We start from the raw sequence: 23,443 nt of genomic DNA on the forward strand, positions 1-23,443 counted from the left end.
TTTAACTGGGAATCTAATAAGAATAATGAGGTGGAGGTGGTAGCAGAGGAGAACGTATGTCACCCACAGAGGAGAACGTATGTCACCCACACTTATGTCAAGTAGGGGTCAATTTGGAGAGTATGAACAAAATACGGGGTTGCTTACCCTGCTCTTGCATTCTGCTGTCTGTGCTGTTCTCACATCATTGTGGTACTTCCGCCAACATTTGGCACAGGGTGTTGGACATTGCCATTGACCAGAACTCTTTGGAGTTATCAGTGTTATTTAGAACATGATCTCTGAGTCTAGATCATTTGTCATAATTTGGCAAGCACTACACCATTATGAGAATCTGTTTTTCAATGCCTCACAAGGTGCAGTATCGTGGTTCCTTCATGACTCAAATTCCTTTAATCTGAAGACATTTGTCAATAAATACTTTCAGCATAGAGGCCTTAAATATCTCAGCAAATATTCTTTGTGGAATTTATGTGATTAAGCTCTACCAGCAGTATTTACTGCACAGAATGTCTCTGAGAATGCCATGATGCTGGCCCCATTCTCTAGAGGGGAAGAATGAGCAGCCAGGGGTTTGCATGTTTTCAAGTCCATTAACAAGTCCCAGTTATCTCAGCTGTTGTGTTAGAATGCCCTCATTGCAGATGATAGAGAAAAGAATTGCACAATTACTTATGACAGTTGCCTTGGGAAAGCTATTTTGACATACACAGTTACCCAGACCTTATGATTGTGATTCAAGAGAGAGCTTAAAACTGATAAGCTTTTAACTAATTCCCTTATTCCCCCTTCCTTCAAAATTTATTGAGCATTTACTATGCACTCTTAAGTCTAGGGATATAAAGATAAATGAACCACAGTTTTTAGCTCTGGTTGAAGAAGGAAATGGCAGAGGGCTGGCTTTGTTTTCACATCCTGTTTTTGTTGGTTTATTCCCTATAGTCAGTGGGAAGCTCTTGGGTTTTAATAATTGACTTTCTATTTCTGTTTGTATAGAGGTGACAATTTCCCCAGAACAATTTATAAATCATTACTCATTGCAACTATATGGAGGATTCATGCAGTGGGAGCTGCATGAAGAAGCAGGAAAATATTATCAAGAATATTTATTTATTGATTGATTGATTTTAATATTATACTTTAAGTTCTAGGGTACATGAGCAAGGCGTGCAGGTTTGTTACATATGTATACTTGTGCCATGTTGGTGTGCTGCACCCATCAACTCGTCAGCACCCATCAACTCGTCATTTACATCAGGTATAACTCCCAGTGCAATCCCTCCCCCCTCCCCATAATAGGCCCCGGTATGTGATGTCCCCCTTCCTGAGTCCAAGTGATCTAATTGTTCAGTTCCCACCTACGAGTGAGAACATGCGATGTTTGGTTTTCTGTTCTTGCAATAGTTTGCTGAGAATGATGGTTTCCAGCTGCATCCATGTCCCTACAAAGGACACAAACTCATCCCTTTTCATGGTTGCATAGTATTCCATGGTGTATATGTGCCACATTTTCTTAATCCAGTCTGTCACTGATGGACATTTGGGTTGATTCCAAGTCTTTGCTATTGTGAATAGTGCTGCAATGAACATACATGTGCATGTGTCTTTATAGCAGCATGATTTATAATCCTTTGGGTATATACCCAGTAATGGGATGGCTGGATCATATGGTACTTCTAGTTCTAGATCCTTGAGGAATCGCCATACTGCTTTCCATAATGGTTGAACTAGTTTACAATCCCACCAACAGTGTAAAAGTGTTCGTAATAATATTCAGGTCAAATTTTTTGGCTCCAGATAAGTGAAAACATTGCAACATCTCCATAAAGGAAGTAGTGGTTAATATTCAATACAAAGGATGTTAAATTATCTAATTCAAATTACTTTATAGTCTTCTTCCCTTTACTTTAAATCAATATTAGGAAGTTTATTTTCTTTATTCCTCTAGTGAAACTAAACAAATCAATAGTACTATAGAATTACTCGTGTTAATGATAATAAGCTCTCAAAAACAGTGGATCTTGTGCAGCAAAATGCCTGAGTTAAAGGCTGCTGGGCATACCTTACTAAAGCGTGGATTTTGTCTTGACTTTGCCATCCAGGAATGCTCCTTGGAGGAAGAGATATTCAAGGATGGGTCAGAATTGTTAGGTGAGGTTGGAAGTGTAATAGACAGAGGCTAGCATGTGATAGTGTCATGAGTGAGCACATCCTGCTCCTGGAGAAGTTTCTTGTGGTTTACTGGCATAATGCATAGAGAGGAGCGGCTGGAGACGAAGCTGGAAGTGGGGCAAGCATGTGCTATAGTAACAGGTTACAATAACAACTTTGGACTTCAGCCTGTGGGCGCTGGAAAGCCATTGAATGGTTTTACAAATGGAAGTGACATAATTGGGTTCATTTAAAAATGTTCTCTCTGACTGTAGGATGAAAAATGGACCAGAAGAGACCAAGACAGGAAATGGGAAGATTGGTTTGAAGCAATGCATGGAGAAATGACTGACTCAGATATTTTAAAAGGGCCATCATCAGGGGCCTGCGCAGGCCAGGAGCAGACCATCTCACGTTCTTTGTGGCATACACTGTTTAGAGATTTTCCTTCTATAAATGAAAGATTTCTCTACAGAAAAAACAAAGAGTTCTCAGTTTATAGTGTAGTTTTAGAGATTTTCGGTTATATCTCAGCTGAGAAGTCTACATTTAGAGAACCCTATAAGACATAATTACAGGTAGGTATCAGGACTCCAGGTATCTTAATTGAAGGCAAAATAAATTTTAGTCTCAGCTTGGAATGCCACAGTTAAGCAACACCTTAAGTTGAGCTAAGCCTGCTCATATTTTATAATATATGACTAAGAAGCTCATTTTAGGCTTTTCAGAACATAGTAACAAAGAGAATAAATTCTATTTTTTACACCAGTTTTCAACATTTCCTTCAGGATCAATTATGAGCCAAGAACTATGTACTAGAAACCCTTTATATATCTTTCATAAAATGTGCAATAACATTCAGTTTAACACAAGCCAAGTCCTCTGTGTATTCAGAGTGTGAACTGCTGAGTGCCAAAACACGATGTTCACATGGGATGATGTAAAAGACCTCCCGAGCAGAACAAGGATCTCCTCAGCAAAATCAAACCTACCACCTTCAAGTCATGTATTTTAAAATGCATTACTTTCCAACTTCAATTTTTATTTTGCAAAAGACTAAGATATAACTTTGACATTAATGTCTTTTTTAATCCTGTTGATTTCTATCAAAAGGTAGATATACCCTTGAGTTTTACTCTTTGAGGGTAGCAACATCTGTGTAGAGTCTTGGGGGAGAAGATATTGTAAGGAGCTACAAGGAACAGAATAAAAGAGGAGGAAATCATCCAAACGTGACCTCTGAAAGCCCTTTTGGTACATGGTAAGATTTACTTTATTTGGACCACTCGACATAATTATATGTAGCTAGATATTATTATGTCACTATAACACAACTATTACAATTAAAGAACCTATTAGGCCGGGCACGGTGGCTCACGCCTGTAATCCCAGCACTTTGGGAGGCCGAGGCGGGCAATCAGAGTGAGACTCCATCTCAAGAAAAAAAAAGAACCTATTTTATTGATAATTACTAACTACAGCCCATATTTTTTTCAAATTCCCTTATTTTTTACTTAACTCCCTCTTCGAATCTAGGAGTCCATTCAAGATATTACCTTCTCTTTGGTTGTTCTGTCTCCTTAGACTCCTTTTGGATGTGATGGTTTCTCTGACTTTTTACCTTTTTGAGATAATTTTGGCACTTTTGAGCTGTTATGGCCAGGTACTATGTAGAATGCCCCTTCACTGGGATCATCTGATTATTTTCTTATGATTACACTGGGGGTATGGGTTTGAGGGAGTGGGACCGTGGAAATAAAGTGTCATCTTTATCACATCATATCAAGGTACATGCTACCAATATGACTTGTCACTGTTGATGGCGACCTTCATCACCTGAATGAGGGGGAGTTGTCAGGTTTCTCCACTTTAAAGTGACTCTTTTTCCATCCTTTCCAAACTGTATCTTTTGAAACCAGCCACTATGTGCAGCCCGCACTGGAAAGATTGAGGATTGTGCTCATAATTCATCAGTGACTCTGTAAGAATACAGAGGAAAGAAGCAGGAAGGTTTCTGCTTAATGCATCTTGCCTCATCTTTTTTTTATTACTATGTACAAAGACTTTATCACACACAGAAACATAGTACTGTATTAATAAATTCAGTGTTTGGCTTCAAATAAAATAAATAATTAAAGTATTTGGAACTTTGTCTATATAGGGCATTGTCTATTCTCCTGAATTCATTTGCTTATATTAGCAAGAGCTCATAGATATGCACTTTATACTTTAGATTATAACCCATACTACTTACCTGGGGCCATTGTTGCTCAAATTTTTCCAGCCTTGGGGATAGATGGTGCTTTCAGTTAGCTCCTGTCCCTTTGACATACTCCCATCATTGTGGGAATTTTGTTTGAACACTTCTTTACCTTTGGGCACTAAAAGAGGCCCCAGACTCCTCTTGTCTATTTCCTGCCCCAGTCTTAGAATCAGTGATTTCTCTAAGGAACTCTAGTTCCCTTCACTGGGGTATAGTATTAGAAACCAAGATCTGGGCACCAGGTGTGTTCACTGCTACTAGGGTAGCCTAAGCTCTCTCAGCTGACAGCAGGGAAATATATTTGTATGCTAGCCCATAAATAAACACCTGTCTATACTCATTTCTAGATGTACATACCTGAATCTACATTAAACTAAATATGAGTTTATACTGACATCGCCAAGCCTAATCCATTGCCATATAAGTCATCCCAGGCTTCTCCCCTTGCTTATTTGTAAACTCTATCTCTAACAGTAAGAAACCCGGCTCACATCATCAACCATTAGCTTACTAAGTTGTTCATTCTAGTGTACATGTGTATAGCACTATCAGCGCTGTTAACCAATGCCCTGTGAATACTCCACTCATTTCCAGAATTGCTAAAGTCATGACGCTTCATCCACTCCTTTCTGTTAAGTCGGTGTATACATTTTTAGTACAATTAGATTATTTTGTCACATTCTAAGTTCTGTCCTGGATTCTGTCGACCTCTTATTTTTGTAACACATTTCTTTTTTCTTCTTGATCTTTTTTTTTTTTTTTTTTTTTTTTTTTTTGAGACAAAATTTTGCTCTATCACCCAGGCTGGAGTGCAGTGGCACAATTCCAGCTCATTACAGCCTTCACCTCCTGGGCTCAAGCGATCCTCCCATCTCAGCCTCCTAAGTAGCTAGGGCATGCCACCATACCTAACTAATTTTTTTTTTTCTGTGTTTTGTGGAGACAAGGTTTGCCTGTGCTTCCTAGACTGGTCTCAAACTTTTGGGCTCAATACATTATTTTTAAAATTAATTTTTAATACATTAAGACTATTCCCTGTACTATAAAAGGGGTTTTGACAAATGCATACTGTCATGTGTCTGCCATGATGGTATAATACGGCATAGTTTCAGAGCCCTAAAACATCCTTTCCTTCACCTATCCAACGCTCCCTGAACCAAACTCCTGTTAACCACTTATCTCTTTACTATATCTATAGTTTGACTTTTCTAGAATATCACATAGTTGGAATCATACAGTATCTGGCGCTTTGAAATTCATCTCTATCTATTAGTAATATGTACTGAAGTTTCACACATGCCTTTTGTAGCTTGATTACTCATTTCTTTTTCTCACTGAATAATATTCCATTGTCTATATTCCACAGTTTGTATATCCAGTCACCTATTAAAGGACATCTTAGTTGCTCTCAGTGTTTACAATTATAAATAAAGCTACTTTAAACATTTCTGTGAATGTTTTAGTGTGGACATGTTTTTAATTCATTTGCGTAAATACGTAGGAACATGATTTCTGGAGTGTAAGTCTATTTTTAAGTTGGTTAGAAACTGCCAGACTGTTTTCTAAAGTGGCTGTAACAATCTGAATTTCACCAGTAATGAATGAGAGTTTCTGTGGCTCCACATAAGCATTTGGTATTGTCAGTGATTGGAACTTCAGCCATTCTAAAAGCTGTGTGGCAGTATCTCATCGTTGTTCAATTTGCAATTCCCTACTGATACACGATGTAAGCATTTTTTTTATATAACTTGCCATCTTTTTTTACTTTTAAAATTTCTCTGGACACTTCTTCTTTGATAGATAAGAAATGTAAGATCTTGTGGAAAAAAAAAACATAGAGATTTAGAGGGATGGCCACAGGGTAGAGATAGTATAAAGCAGAAGATAGACAAAAGATGGGTGAGTGTCAATAGCAAGAGAAAAGCTGAGAATGCTGCAGGATGAGTTTGGGGCTGGGAATGCCAGTGACCCACTAATACAAGGATACCGATTACTCCTCAGATCCTGGGATAACTTGGAAAACAGGAGGCATCAGGTGCTCTAATGGGTAATATCAGGGTTACCAGATGTGGAGGAAAACAGAAGGACTAATTGAAAGTTTATTTAAGGAGCAATTGAATACTGATATATACCCCACCCTCATAAGCAGTAACATATTTACCCATCCCTTCCCTGGAGAATAAAAAAATATATATTGGTATAAACTTGACTTACTAAAGAGGCTAACCCAGAGAAGTTTAGGATGCAGACACCAGACTGTGCTAAGAGCAAGAATGAGCCACCCTTGTGCGACAAGAGGACTGAATGAAAATGTGCATATTCAATTATTGTCTGCATGCCACAGTGCCTTAGGTGCCTAGTAAACATAGGAATAAATGAGTGAGTGAAGGAATGGATGATTTAACCAGTTGGTTTCTAACTATTTATAGCTTTATGGGTTTTAGATTTTACAATTGACCAAATATTTTTCTGGAAAGAAAAATTAACCTAAAAGATTAACTCTTAATTGGAGGAAAACAAGTACAGGGGCAATATAATGAAAGTGAAATAAAAGAGCATGCCCCATGTTCTCCTCACTGGTAAGAGGACATTGTATCCCATTGACACTGTAACTTACCGGCATGTTTCACTGCAGAGCATGTACATTCGAGACAAATGGATAAGCCGACTCACTTAGCACTGTTAGCCAGTGAGACAAACAGCAGAAGTCAATGATGATTTTAATAAAAGAGTAGCAATTTTGTTCAGACTTTTCCCAAGTCCAGAAATCATAATTCAAATTACATTTACTAATTCAAGAAATATGCTAGTTCTTATGGCAGGAACCACACTCATATTTAATGCAAAGATTACTGAAGTTCTCCTCACATGTCTATACATCTCTCAAATTAATAAAGGCCATAAGTACTTCTTTAGTCATTTACATTGATCTGCACTGAACATCTTTTTAGTGGTCTAAATGTAAATCACTGCAGGTAAAACAGTATAAACTAAAAGCAGTATAAGAAAGACCAATATTATTTATTAATATGAATGCAAAAATCTATACAAAATATTAACAAACTAGATAGAATAATGTATAAAAAAAATGATGCACCATGATCAAGTAAACTTATTCCAGATACGTAGCATGGATTTGACATTTTAAAACATTAATTAGTATTACACACATTAACATTAACAGATTAAGGTATCAAATGTTTTGGTCATCCCAATAAGTGCAGAAACAAATTTATAAAATATTATCTTTATTTTGAAATTAAACACACAAAAGCAAAATAATGACTCTTAGCAAATTAGATTAAAAAATAAGACCTTCCTTTACCAGATAAAGAATATCAACATCAAAAACTGACTTTGAGATTAAGGAACCAGATGAGGATGCCTGATTACCACTACTATTTAAAAGCAGACTAAATGTTTTAGCTAGTACTATAGAGTACAAGAAAATATTTAAAATTAATGTGGATCATAAAGAAGAAAAACAAAATTATCTCTCTCACAGATTATTTGATTGCATAATAGAAAATTTAAAAGATACAGGTGAAGCATTATAATGAATAGAAGTATATAACAAGGAAACTAGATATAAAATCAATGTCCAAAAATTATTTGCATATTTACCTATCAGATAAAGAAGTTTAAAAGAGATACAAGTACAACACTATCAAAACTATAAAGTATCTAGGAATAAATCTAACAAATATGTGAAAGATATTCATATAAACTTTTATTAATATTATTCAATGTTGTTAAAGAAAAATGTTTTAAAAGAAGTTATATAAATGAAGAAAAGCATGTTCGTAGATTGGAAGACTCAATATTTTAGAGATTCTACCTTTCCATGAATTTATCTATAGAATCATTGAAATCTGCATCAAATCTCAAGAGGTTTAGTTACAATGGTTTATGCATGCACATATGCACATATCTAAGTACGTATGTAATTAGAGTCAGAGTCTCACTCTGTCACCCAGGCTGGAGTGCAGGGCAGTGGAAAGGTCATAGCTCACTGCAGCCTCCAACTCCTGTGCCTAAGGGATATTCCACCTCAGCATCCCAAGTAGCTAGGACTACAGGCAAATGCCACCATGCCCAACTAATTGTTTTCTTTTTAATGTAGAGACAGGGGTCTCACTATATTGTTGCTCAGGTTGGTCTCAAACTCCTGGCCTCAAGTAATCCTCTGCCTTGGGCCTCCTGAAGCACTGGGATAACAAACATGAGCCACCACACACAGCTTATGTATTTAGTTAACAGGAAAATGACTAAACGTTTCCAAAATTTCTCTTCTAAAACTTCCAAATCATTGAAAAATGGGACAAGGTGGAGAGATTAACCATACCAAACAGTAAGGTTTATTTTGAAGTGATAAAAATAGAACTGTGTGATTTTAGAATAAGTTCAAAAAGTTAAGTGGAAAAGATTGTAGAGCTCAGAAACGGGTGAATGACAGAGATGGTATGACACATCAGTGGGGAAATGAGGTACATGTTAATAAATTGTGATGAGATAATGGCATATCTTCAATGGGAAAAAATGAAGGCAAACCACTTTCTCACACCATGCAACTATTTAATTCTGGATGGATTGAAAATATAAATTTTAAAGTTCATAAATAATAGTATCAGCAATTATCATCAAGACTTTATATGAATGTTTTCTTAAGAAAATTGTAAAGGTAGATATTGATAGACTTGCATATAATAAAAATAAAAAAGTGTTTGCATCAAATTGTGTCATGAAGATTGTAAAAAATTGGGTGCCACCTCTTTGTCTAGAATATATAAATGAACACATAAATTAATAAGGAAAATGCAACAATCCAGTTAGAAGGGAGCCAAAGATTTCAACAGCCATTGCACAAAATAGAAAGCTTAAATGGCCAAGAAACACATGAAAATACGCTCAACATCATTGGCAATCAGGAAGACATAAATTAAACCTGCAAAAGTCATCATTACAACTCTAATAGGTTGGTAAATATTAAGACATTGCGTTAATCAGTATTTTTCAGAGATACAGAACCAACAGGATATTGATAGATGGATGGATGGATCAATGGATGGATGGATGAATGGATAGCTAGATGAGAGGGAATTTATTACTGGAATTGGCTAATATGCTTATTGAGGCTGAGAAGTCCTACAACAGACCAGAGTGTGCAAGCTGAAGGCCCAGGGAAGCCATTTTCATGGCTCAACCCAAGTCCGAAGTCTCAGAACTGGGGAAGGCGATGGTATAATTTTCAGTCTCATTGCAAAAGCCTGAAAACCCAGGGGGCTGCTGGTGAAAGCCTAGAGTCTACAGGCTGGACAACCTGGAGTTCTGATGTCCAAGGGCAAGAGACAAAGGCTCTTGAGCTGCAGGAGGGAGACAGGAAGCAAATTTGCCTTTACTTTATCTTTTTTATCTGGGACTGGAACCAATTGGATGGTGCTTATCCTCATTGAGGACGGCTCTTTCACACTCAGTTCACTGATTCACACGCCAATCTCCACTGGAAACGTTCTCAGAGACACACCCATAAATAACACATTACCAGTTACCTAGGCATCCCTTAATCAGGTCAACTTGACATATAAAATGAACTATCACAGACATCTTATATAAAATCCATGAGAGTATGGAGCTATGCTAATTCCACACAGAGCAGATAAGTGTATAAATTATCTTACTATGTTTCGTGCTGCTATCACGGAATACCTGAGACTGTGTAATTTATAAAGGAGATACATTTATTGGCTCATAGTTCTAGAGTCTGGGAAGTCCAGGACATGGGCCTAGCAGCCAGTGAGGGGTTTTGTTGTTGTTGTTGTTGTATCACCTCATGGCAGAAGGGCAAAGAAAACGTGAGAGGGAAAGAGAAAGGGGACCACACTCATCCTTTTATAAGAAACCCACTTATACTGTAACAAAACCACTCCCACAATAACAACATTAATCCATCAATGAGAGCAGCTCTCATGAGCTAATCACCTGTAAAATTTGCTGCCTCTTAATATTGTTACAATAGCAATTAAAATTCAACATGAGTTTTAGAGGAGACAAACACTCAAACCACAGCAATTGGGCAACTCATTTTGGCAAAAACGAACAGTCACATGTTCTTAACTAAAGGAATTTCAAAACTAGGTACAGATTTTAAAGAAACTCTTGCACATGTGAGCTACAAGATCTGTATAAGAATATATAAAACAGCATCATTTGTAGCAGCCAAAATCTGAAAACAATTTAAATTTCCACCAACAGTAGATTAGATAAATAAATTGTGGCATACTGTAAAATGGAATGTTAAAAAGCAATAAAAAGATTAGTAATACAGCCAAAGGCACCAAAATAGCTGAATCTTAGAAATATAATTTTCAGCAAAAAATGCAAGTAATAGGAGAATACTTATAGTATGATTCTACTCATATGAATTTCAAAACCAGGTAAAATCAAATATCCCATTCTTTAAATATCCATGTATAGTTTATAAAATTATACTTACAAAAAGTCAGGGAGTGCTATTAAAATGTCAAAATAGCTTAAGGGAGAGGGGGTGAAATACCATTGGGGAAGAACATATACAGGTTTATGTTTGGTAGTTACAAAGTCTTATTATTAAATCTTAGTAGTGATGATATGCATACTAGCATTATTACTGTTCTTTTAAATGTGTATATAGAAATACATAAAATTTCTATCTTTTTTGCTATTTCATGATGTATTTCTATTTTATAGGATCCTTATCAGACAATACAGTAAGCATTAATATTTCATGAGTGTTTTTATAAAGGCATAAACAGACTAGTGTGCTGATGAAATCATGCACTGATTAGGATAATCAGCTAGTGAGCTGAAAAAGTAGAGGAAGGGATTGGATGTTGCTTTGCCAAAAGTAGATTCTAAACAGTGTGAGGGGCTTTAGTTGCTGTCCAAGAAAATGGAATCACTCTGTGATCGGGTAAGAGACAGCAAAAGTTTCTGAAGAAAAAATGACATATAAGAATATATGTTCATCACAAATCTTTGGGAGTATACACACACACACACACACACACACACACACACACACGATGCCATGAGAAGGGAGTGTAGAAAGTACTTAGCTCACGGAGTGTAGGGTGTTCATAAACTGTAAGTTGATTTTTCGGGGAAATGGAAATATATGCTTCTGCAGGTATTTGTGTTCATTTTTTTTGAAAAACTACATTTTAAAAAGCCTTAAAAATAACCAGGTATTTCCAGCCAGGTGCTTGGGCATACAAGTGAGGAGATGAGAGAAAGTGAGGAAGACAATGTAGGTTGAGAGTCTCTCTTCATGGAATTAAAGTGTATCTCTCAGAGAATAAAATCCATGAGGGATTTATTATAGTTGGCAATGACAGAGGGATAAGGCAGATCTCCAGCAAAAACCTACACACATGAGAGATAGCAACGAAAAACACATTAAGGAGCCAGAGAAAGAAGTCTGTTAATGGTATAAAAGTAACTAAAACAGATTAATGCCCAGAATTCCAGGAAGAAGAAATGTCCGGGGCGAAGCCCAAAGACTTAAAATAGGCTCTTTGCTGGCTCCTTTCTGTGGAAGTGTCGCCCTCTTTGGCAGAGGACCAGCCATGGATCAACGCAGAAAGAGACCCCTTCCCAACTGTGGCAGACCAACATTAAGACTGACGCCTAAATCTCTAACTCTTTAAATTAATACTCCTTTTTAGTGTCCTCCTTCTGAGTGTGGGTGGGACCCGTGACTCGCTTCTCAGCAGTAGAATCTGGCAAAGGCGGATGTCATTCCATGGTTACTTTGCATAAGATGGTAACCTGTCTTGCTAATAGATTATCTTATCCTTTGCTAGTTTTGATGACACAGGCTGCTATGTTGCAAGCTTCCCTAAGGAGGTGACCTAATCATAAAGAAAATCATAAGGAGCAATGGGGTGGCCCCAGCCAACAGCCAAGAAGACACTCAAGTCCTTAGGCTTACAACTGACAAGGAACTATCAGCAGTCAACACTGCATAAGCTCAGAAGTGACTCACCAGTTGAGCTTTGAGATGAAATCAATTTCTTGATCAATGTATTGCTTAGAGTCTCCCGAGAGATAATTAATTAAAGGATCCAGCTAAGTCAGGTTTTGACAGCTGACACCCAGAAACTGTAATGAGTGTATGTCATTTTAAGCCACTAGGACTGTAATATTTTGGTACCTAACAAAAGATAACAAATACCCCAGTCAAATGAACCAGTTCACTTGGTGATAAAGGCTACAGTGAACATCTCAATACAATGACTCTCATGTCCATGTCAAAGTCATCTATGTTAAATGCAAGTGAAGACGAAAAATTTATGCCAATCTTTAGCAGAGTTAGTTTAGAAGGAAATAAGAACAAAATAACTTTGAAAGGAACCATGGGGAATTCCACCTGCAGCATGGCAACATAAGGATCTGGACAGACCAACTCCCTAGTGAAACTTGTGAAAAATTTTAAGAAGGCAACTAATTTGTATTTCTGGAACATGATGGAAAATCTAATAAATCCATGTAAGTTTACTAAAATTGAATAAGAATATGAAAGTCTATGGCATTTAAATTATAATATCCTTTCTTTCTTGTCTTCCCATCTCAATGTAAAAGAAACTTTACTGCAGACTGGTGTAGCCAAAAAACAGTGGCCCCCCATTTCCCCTAGTGGCAAGTCAGGGGATAAGATATCTTCCCAAGAGGAGTAGCACATCAGCGTGCCTCATCCTGTCCCCCAGCTACTTGTAGCAGAGGCTATATTCTAGGCAATTTCAGCCAAGGTATCATGAATTCCTTCTTCATTCCAGTTGCCACTACTAGTTGTAGACTGCCTCAGACATGGAATGCTGAGAATCCTGGGGTCCCAGTGTCATCTAGCTCATTCATGAGGCAGTGACTTCCAATCAGGAGAGTCATTGTGAATACAAGAACAGAAAAAACAATGAAATACAGTTAAAAGTGAGCAGAATACTTCAATAGCCACAGCACAAAATAGAAAACTTTGAAATGAATGAAAATAACAGCATAGTTTTTAATGTCTATAGTTTAGAAAAGAAGAAAGTTCTTAAACCAACAACCTAAACTTCTACATTAAGGCACTGGAAATAGAAACACAAACTAACTCACTATAAAGTATGCAGAAGTAAGAAAATAATAGCATGTAAATTAATAACACATGGAAGTAAAAATATAGAGAAAATAAGTAAAACCAAAGTTATTTGTCTGTAAAGATCAACAAAATTGCCAATCTTTAATTAGGTTAACCAAGAAAAAGAGAAAAGACTTAAGTTAATATAATCAGATATGAAATGGTGGACAATACTACCAAACTTCATTGAATAAAGAAATATTATGAAGAATTGTACACCACTAAATTAGATAAATTAGATGAAATAGAAGTCTTCTGCTTACTTTGAACTGCATTTCTTTGTTTAATTAGATTAATTGGAGTAATTAATTAATTTTATCTAATTAGATAAATTAGATGAAATAGAAAACTACATAGGGCCAGGCACAGTGGCTCACGTCTGTAATCCCAGCACTTTGGGAGGCCAAGATGAGTGGATCATCTGAGGTCAGGAGTTTGAGACCAGCCTGAACAACATGATGAAACCCCAGCTCTATTAAAAATACAAAATTTAGCTGGGCATGGTGGTGGGTGCCTGTAATCCCAGCCTCCTGAGGCTGAGGCAGAAGAATCACTCGAATCTGGGAGGCAGAGGCTACAGTGATCCAAGACTGTGCCAGCCTGGGTAACAAGAGCAAAACTCCATTTCAAAAAAAAAAAAAACCTAGGAGGACACAAACTACTTAACCTAATTCAAAGAGAATTAGAAAATCTCTGTAGGCCTATAACAAGTAGTATAGTGTTTAAATGAGTAATCAAAAAGCTACCCACAAATAAGCCTAGGGTCACATGGCTTTACTGATGAATTTTAACTGACATTTAAAGAATTAATATCAATTAATCTCAAGGCTCCCAAATAATAAAAGTGTATGAAAACTGCTATCACATTCTGTGAGATCAGTATTGCCTTGATAGTAAAACCAGAAGAAGATGTTGAAAGAAAAGAAAACTACAGGCCAATATCCCTTATGAATATAACCTTTACAAAATACTTACAAACCAAATCTATTGACACATAAAAAGGATTCCACACCATGAATAAGTGAGATTTATTACTGGAATGCAAAGTTGGTTTAATATCCAAAGCCAATTAATGAATAACCCATATCAATATAATAAAAAAGCAAAAATAATAAGCATCTCAGTACATGCAGAAAAAGCACAGATCAATCCAACACTCTTTCATAGTAAAAAACTTTAAATAAACTAGGAATAGATGTGAGCTTCCTTAACCTGATAGGGGACATATACAAAAATCCGCAGGTAGCATCACACTTAATGGTAAATAATTCAATTCTAAGACAGGAACTGTAAGATCAAGAACAAGAAAGGAATATCCACTCTTACCATTTCTACTCAAAACTGCATTGGAGAGTATAGCAAAGGCAATCAGAAAAGATAAATAATAAAAGGCAACTAGAGAGGAACAGAAGAAGTAAAACCATCTCTATTTGCTACTGTCTCTATTTTCTTGTATATGTAAAATCCTAAGGAATCCACTAAAAAAATCATTAGAACAAATGAACATATTTGATAAGCCTGAAGGATCCAAAATCAATATACAAAAATCAGTTCTATTTCTATGTACTTGTGTATTAGTCTATTTTGAGATATTATAACAAAAATACCTTTAATTGGTATTAACTTGGACTTATAAACAACAGAAATTTATTTCTCATACTTCTGGAGGCTGGGAAGTCTAAGATCAAGGCATCAGCAGACTGACTGTCTGGCAAGTGCTTGCTTCCTTAGAGATAGCACCTTCTCCTCTTTTTGTCCTTACATGTTGAGAGAGATGCTCTTTTATAAGGGTACTAATCCTATTTGGAAAGGCAGAGTACTCATGACCTAGTTACCTCCCAAAGGCTCTACATCCTAAAACCATTAACTTGAGTAGCAGGATTTCAATATATTAATTTTTTGAGGACACAAACATGAAAACCACATCAACTTGCAATGAATAATCTATAAAGGAAATCGAGAAAATAATTTTACTTACAAATCATCAAAAATAATATAATACTGAGAAATAAATTTAACAAAAGTAGTGAAAAACCTATACTCTAAAAACTACAATGTTAAAAGATCTTAATTAATGGAATCAATATCCATATTAATGACTCAGAAGATTGAATATTCTTAAGATGTTAATACTTCCAAAAACTGACCTATGGTTTCAACATAATCTCGATCAAAGTTTCAACTGAATTCTTTGTAAACTTAGCAAACTGATTCTAAAATATATATCTAATTGAAAATGATTCATAACAGCCAAAACAATCTGAAAAATAAAAAATAGGAAGATTCGTATTTCATGATTTCAAAACTTAATGTGAAGCCACAGTAATCAAGATGATGTGATCCTGGAATATAGATATACAGATCAATACTATAGAGTTGAAATTTCAGAAATATACCCATATATACACAATCAATTGATTTTCAACAATTATTCCAATATTATTCAGCAGACAATTAAGTATTTTCAACAAATAGTGCTGGCACAACTGAAAAGTCATATACAAGAGAATGAAATTTGATTGCTACCTCACACCGTACACAAAAATTAAATCAAATGGACCATAAATGTCAATGTAATAGTTAGATCAATAAAACACTTAGAAGGAAATTTAGGGGTAAATCTTCATGATCTTGGGTCCCGCAATGGTTTTCAGATACAATGCCAAAAACACCAAAAACATAAGTAACCAACAAAAAAATTGGTCAATTGTATTTAATCAAAATTTAAAACCTTTTTGCTTCAAACAACTTTATTGGAAAAGTGAAAAGTCAAAACACAAAATGGGAGTAAACATGTGAAAGTTATTTATCTGACTAGATACTTGCATTTGGAATGTATAAATCCTACAACTCAATAATATAAAGACAACCCACTGTTATAATGTGCAAAGGATCTGATTGACATTTCTCCAAAGATATACAAATGGACAGTAAGCACAAGCAATGATAATCAACATCATTGGTCAACAAGGAAATGCAAATCAAAATCACCATAAGATATCACTTTATACCCACTAGCATAGCTACAATAAAAAAAATCTGACAATTACTTCTGAGGACATAGAGAAATAAGAACACTCATACACTCATGATGAAATTACAATATAGTGTAGCTACTTTGCAAAACAGTCTGGTGTGTCCTGAAAATGCCGAACATAATGTTTAACATTCACTCTCATATAAGGAGTAAGGAAAAGATCCAGTTTCAGCTTTCTACTTATGGCTAGCCAATTTTCCCAGCACCATTTATTAAATAGGGAATCCTTTCCCCATTTTTTGTTTTTGTCAGGTTTGTCAAAGATCAGATGGCTGTAGATATGTGGTATTATTTCTGAGGGCTCTGTTCTGTTCTATTGGTCTATATCTCTGTTTTGGTACCAGTACCATGCTGTTTTGGTTACTGTAGCCTTGTGGTATAGTTTGAAGTCAGGTAGCATGATGCCTCCAGCTTTGTTGTTTTGACTTAGGATTGTCTTGGCAATGCGGGCTCTTTTTTGGTTCCATATGAACTTTAAAGCAGTTTTTTCCAATTCTGTGAAGAAGGTCATTGGTAGCTTGATGGGAATGGCATTGAATCTATAAATTACCTTGGGCACTATGGCCATTTTCACAATATTGATTCTTCATATCCATGAGCATGGTATGTTCTTCCATTTGTTTGTGTCCTCTTTTATTTCACTAAGCAGTGGTTTGTAGTTCTCCTTGAAGAGGTCCTTTACATCCCTTGTAAGTTGGATTCGTAGGTATTTTATTCACTTTGGTGCAATTGTGAATGGAAGTTAATTCATGATTTGGCATTCTGTTTGTCTGTTACTGGTGTATAAGAACGCTTGTGATTTTTGCACATTAATTTTGTATCCTGAGACTTTGCTGAAGTTGCTTATCAGCTTTAGGAGATTTTGGGCTGAGATGATGGGGTTTTCTAAATATACAATCATGTCATCTGCAAACAGGGACAATTTGACTTCTTCTTTTCCTAACTGAATACCCTTGATTTCCTTCTCTTGCCTGATTGCCCTAGCCAGAACTTCCAACACTATGTTGAATAGGAGTGGTGAGAGAGGGCACCCCTGTCTTGAGCCAGTTTTCAAAGAGAATGCTTTCAGTTTTTGCCCATTCACTATGATATTGGCTGTGGGTTTGTCATATATAGTTCTTATTATTTTGAGATACGTTCCATCAATACCAAATTTATTGAGAGTTTTTAGCATGAAGGACTGTTGAATTTTGTCAAAGGCCTTTTCTGCATCCACTGAGATAATCATGCGGTTTTTGTCTTTGGTTCTGTTTATATGCTGGATTACATTTATTGATTTGCATATGGTGAACCTGCCTTGCATCCCAGGGATGAAACCCACTTGATCATGGTGGATAAGCTTTTGGATGTGCTGCTGGATTCAGTTTGCCAGTATTTTATTGAGGATTTTTGCATCGATGTTCATGAGGAATATTGGTCTAAAATTCTCTTTTTTTTTTGTTGTGTCTCTGCCAGGTTTTGGTATCAGGATGATGTTGGTGTCATAAAATGAGTTAGAGAGGATTCCCTCTTTTTCTATTGATTGGAAAAATTTCAGAAGGAATGGTACCAGCTCCTCCTTGTACCTCCGGTAGAATTCGGCTGTGAATCCGTCTGCTCCTGGAATTTTTTTGGTTGGTAGGCTATTAATTATTGCCTCAATTTCAGAGCCTGCTATTGGTCTTTTCAGGGATTCAACTTCTTCCTGGTTTAGTCTTGGGAGAGTGTAAGTGTCCAGGAAATTATCCATTTCTTCTAGGTTTCCTAGTTTATTTGAATAGAGGGGTTTATAGTATTCTCTGATGGTAGATTGCATTTCTGTGGGGTTGGGGTGATATCCCCTTTATCATTTTTTTATTGCGACTATTTGATTCTTCTCTCTTTTCTTCTTCATTAGTCTTGCTAGTGGTCTATCAATTTTTTTGATCTTTTCAAAAAACCAGCTCCTGGATTCATTGATTTTTTGGAGGGTTTTTTGTGTCTATATCTCCTTCAGTTCTGCTCTGATCTTAGTTATTTCTTGCCTTCTGCTAGCTTTTGAATGTATTTGCCCTTGCTTCTCTAGTTCTTTTAATTGTGATGTTAGGGTGTCAATTTTAGATCTTTCCAGCTTTCTCTTGAGGGCATTTAGTGCTATAAATTTCCCTCTACACACTGCTTTAAATGTGTCCCAGAGATTCTGGAATGTTGCATCTTTATTCTCATTGGTTTCAAAGAACATCTTTGTTTCTTTATGTACCCAGTTTCGTTATGTACCCAGTAGTCATTCAGGAGCAGGTTGTTCAGTTTCCATGTAGTTGAGTGGTTTTGATTGAGTTTCTTAGTCCTGAGTTCTAGTTTGATAGCACTGTGGTCTGAGAGACAGTTTGTTATAATTTCTGTTCTTTTACATTTGCTGAGGAGCACTTTACTTCCAACTATGTGGTCAATTTTGGAAAAAGTGCAATGTGGTGCTGAGAAGAATGTATATTCTGTTGATTTGGGGTGCAGAGTTCTGTAGATGTCTATTAGGTCCACTTGGTGCAGAGTTGAGTTCAATTCCTGGATATCCTTGTTAACTTTCTGTCTCGTTGATTTGTCTAATGTTGGCAGTGGGGTGTTGAAGTCTCCCATTATTATTGTATGGGAGTCCAAGTCTCTTTGTAAGTCTCTAAGGACTTGCTTTATGAATCTGGGTGCTCCTGTATTGGGTGCATGTATATTTAGGATAGTTAGCTCTTCCTGTTGAATTGATCCATTTACCATTATGTAATGGCCTTCTTTGTTGCTTTTGATCTTTGATGGTTTAAAGTCTGTTTTATCAGAGACTAGAATTGCAACCCCTGCTTTTTTTTGTTCTCCATTTGCTTAGTAGATCTTCCTCCATCCCTTTATTTTGAGCCTATGTGTGTCTCTGCATGTGAGATCAGTCTCCTGAATACAGCAAACTGATGAGTCTTGACTCTTTATCCAATTTGTCAGTCTGTGTCTTTAATTGGACCATTAAGTCCATTTACATTTAAGTTAATATTGTTATGTGTGAACTTGATCCTGTCATTGTGATATTAGTTGGTTATTTTGCTCATTAGTTGATACAGTTTCTTCCTAGCATTGATGGTCTTTACATTTTGGCATGTTTTTGCAATGGCTGGTACCGGCTGTTCCTTTCCATGTTTAGTGCTTCCTTCAGGGTCTCTTGTAGGGCAGGCCTGGTGGTGACAAAATCTCTAAGCATTTGCTTGTCTGTAAAGGATTTTATTTTTCCTTCACTGATGAAACTTAGTTTGGCTGGATATGAAATTCTGGGTTGAAAATTCTTTCCTATAAGAATGTTAAATATTGGCCCCCACTCTCTTCTGGCTTGTAGAGTTTCTGCCAAGGAATTAACTCAAGATGGATTAGAGATTTAAATGTTAGACTTAAAACCATAAAAACCCTAGAAGAAAACCTAGGCAATACTATTCAGGACATAGGCATGGGCAAGGACTTCATGTCTAAAACACCAAAAGCAACGACAACAAAATCCGAAATTGACAAATGGGATCTAATTAAACTAAAGAGCTTCTGCACAGCAAAAGAAACTACCATCAGAGTGAACAGGCAACCTACAGAATGGGAGAAAATTTTTGCAATCTACTCATCTGACAAAGGGCTAATATCCAGAACTACAAAGAACTCAAACAAATTTACAAGAAAAAAGCAAACAACCCCATCAAAAAGTGGACAAAGGATATGAACAGACATTTCTCAAAAGAAGACATGCATACAGCCAACAGGCACATGAAAAAAAGCTCATCATCACTGGCCATCAGAGAAATGCAAATCAAAACCACAATGATATACCATCTCACACCAGTTAGAATGGCAATAATTAAAAAGTCAGGAAACAACAGGTGCTGGAGAGGATGTGGAGAAATAGGAGCACTTTTACACTGTTGGTGGGATTGTAAACTGGTTCAACCATTGTGGAAAACAGTATGGCTATTCCTCAAGGATCTAGAACTAGAAATACCATATGACCCAACCATCTCATTACTGGGTATATACCCAAAGGATTATAAATCATGCTGCTATAAAGACACATGCACACGTATGTTTATTGTAGCACTATTTACAATAACAAAGACTTGGAATCAACCCAAATGTCCATCAGTGATAGGCTGGATTAAGAAAATGTGGCACATATACACATATATACCATGGAATACTATGCAGCCATAAAAAAGGATGAGTTCGTGTTCTTTGTAGGGACATGGATGCAGCTGGAAACCATCATTCTCAGCAAACTATCATAAGAACAGAAAACCAAACACCACATGTTCTCACTCATAGGTGGGAACTGAACATTGAGTTCACTTGGACTCTGGAAGGGGAACATCACACACCAGGGCCTATTATGGGGAGGGGGGAGAGGAGAGGGATGGCATTGGGAGTTATACTTGATGTAAATGATGAGTTGATGAGTGCTGACAAGTTGATGGGTGCAGCACACCAACAGGGCACAAGTATACCTATGTAACAAATCTGCACATTGTGCACATGTACCCTGGAACTTAAAGTATAATTAAAAAAAAAATTTACTCTCCATTTGTTCTCCCCTAATTGTTTCTCTAGTGAACACGTGGTCTCCATCACACACATATTACATCACAGTAATGTGGTTCTCTCTCAGGACGACATTCTGAGAGCCGGTCATGCAAAATGGGTATCTACATGTCCCACAAAATTATCTAAATTGCAATCTCAATATATTGTGCAACTATTCTCTCAGTCCCTACAACTAGATTCCAACGAGTTATTCTCGACTTTCTCCTCTCTTTCATCCCTAAGTAGAGTTTCACTGATATATACCAAAATACAAATGATCATTAGAGACTATTATAAACAATTATATAACAAACAATAAATTACTTAGCCTAGAGGAAATGGATAAATTCCTAGACACATTCACACTACCAAATTGAATTATAAAGAAATAGAAAATCTGAACAAATTGGTAATAAGTAAATAAATTGAATCTGTAATAAAAAGTCTCCCATCAAAGAAAAGCACAGGACCTGACAGTGTCATGGCTAAATTTTACCCAACATTTAAAGAATTAATATCAATCCTCCTCAAACTCTTCCAAAAAAAAAAAAAGAGAATAATTCCAAACTCATTTTATGAGGCCAGAATTTCCTTGATATCAAAACCAGACAAGGACACTACAAGAAAAGAAAACTAGAGGCCAATACCCTTGATGAATATAGATGCAAAAATCCTCAGCAAAATACTAGTGCACAAAAAATTTAACAGTACTTTCAAAAGATAATTCACCATGATCCAGTGGGATTTATCCCAGGGATGCAAGGATGGTTCAACATATGTAAATTAATAAATGTGATACACTATATTAACAAAATGAAGAACTAAATATATACAATAATCTTAATGTGCAGAGAAAGCATTCAATAAAATTCATTCTTTCATGATTAAACTCATGATTAAAACTCATTCTCAATAAAGTAGGTATAGAAGAAATGCATCTTAACACAATAAAGGCCATATATGACAAACTGGTAGCTAACATCCTCCTCAAGTCTAAAATGTCGAAAGCTTTTCCTTTAAGATAATGAATGAGACTAGAATGCCCACCCTTGTCACATCTATTCAACATAGTATTGGAAGACCTAGTCAGAGAAAATAGGCAAGAAAAAAAAAATAAAGGCACCTAAATTGGAAAAAAATGAATTTAAATTCTTTATTTGCAGACAACATGATCTTATATATACAAAACTCTAAAAAATCCACCAAAAACCTCTTAGAACTAACAAACAAATTCAGTAAAATTGCAGGATACAAAAATTAGTAATGTTTCCATACACTAACAATGAACTATGTGAAAAACAAATCAGAAAACAATCCCACATTGTAGCTATTACAATAGCTACAATAAAATGAAGTAAAATACTTAAGAATAAACTTAACCAAGGAGGTGAAGATCTCTGCACTAAAAACTATGAAACATTGATTTTAAAAGTTAAAGAAGACACAAGTAAATGGAAATACATCTCATTTATATAGATTAGAGAAATTACTGTTTTTAAATGTTCATACTACCTAAAGCAATATACAAATTCAATACATTCCCTGCAATTCCAATGATGTTTTATCACAGAAATAGAAAAAAATCCTAAAATTCATATGGAACCACAAAAGACCAAGTAGCCAGAGCAATCTTGGGCTAAAAGACAAAAGCTGGGAGCATCACACTATCTGACTTCAAAAAAAGTACAAGTGATGGTAATCAAAACAACACATCACCATCATTAAAACAAATACATAGACCAATGAGACAGAATAGGGAGCCCAAAAATAAATCCATGCTTTTACAGTCAACTGATATTTGACAAAGGTGTCAAGAACACACAATTGGAAAAAGGCAGTCTCTTCAATAAATTATGCTGGGAAAACTGGATATCAACATGTGGAAGAATTAAATTATACCCTAATTTCATATCATATACAAAAATCAATTCAAAATAGACCAAACGCTTAAAAATAAGACCCCAAACTGAAAAATACTAGAAGAAAACATGCTCAGAGATGTTAGTCCAAGCAATTAATTTTTTGGCTATAAACTCAAAAGCACAGGCAACAAAAACAAAAATAGACAAATGGGATTGCAACAAACTATAACACTTCTGCACAGCAGCACAGCACAAGAAACAAGCCACAGAGTGAAGAGACATCCTAGAGATTAGGAGAACATATGTGCAAACCATATATCTGATAAGGGGTTAATATCCAAAATATGTAAGGAATTCAAATGATTCAATAGCAAGAAAATAAGTAACCCAATTTTAAAAAGACAAAGGAGGTAAATAGACATTTCTCAAAC

The sequence above is a fragment of the Piliocolobus tephrosceles genome, chromosome 8 (assembly GCF_002776525.5).
Source record: "Piliocolobus tephrosceles isolate RC106 chromosome 8, ASM277652v3, whole genome shotgun sequence".
In the NCBI taxonomy this organism is placed as follows: Eukaryota; Metazoa; Chordata; class Mammalia; order Primates; family Cercopithecidae; genus Piliocolobus; species Piliocolobus tephrosceles.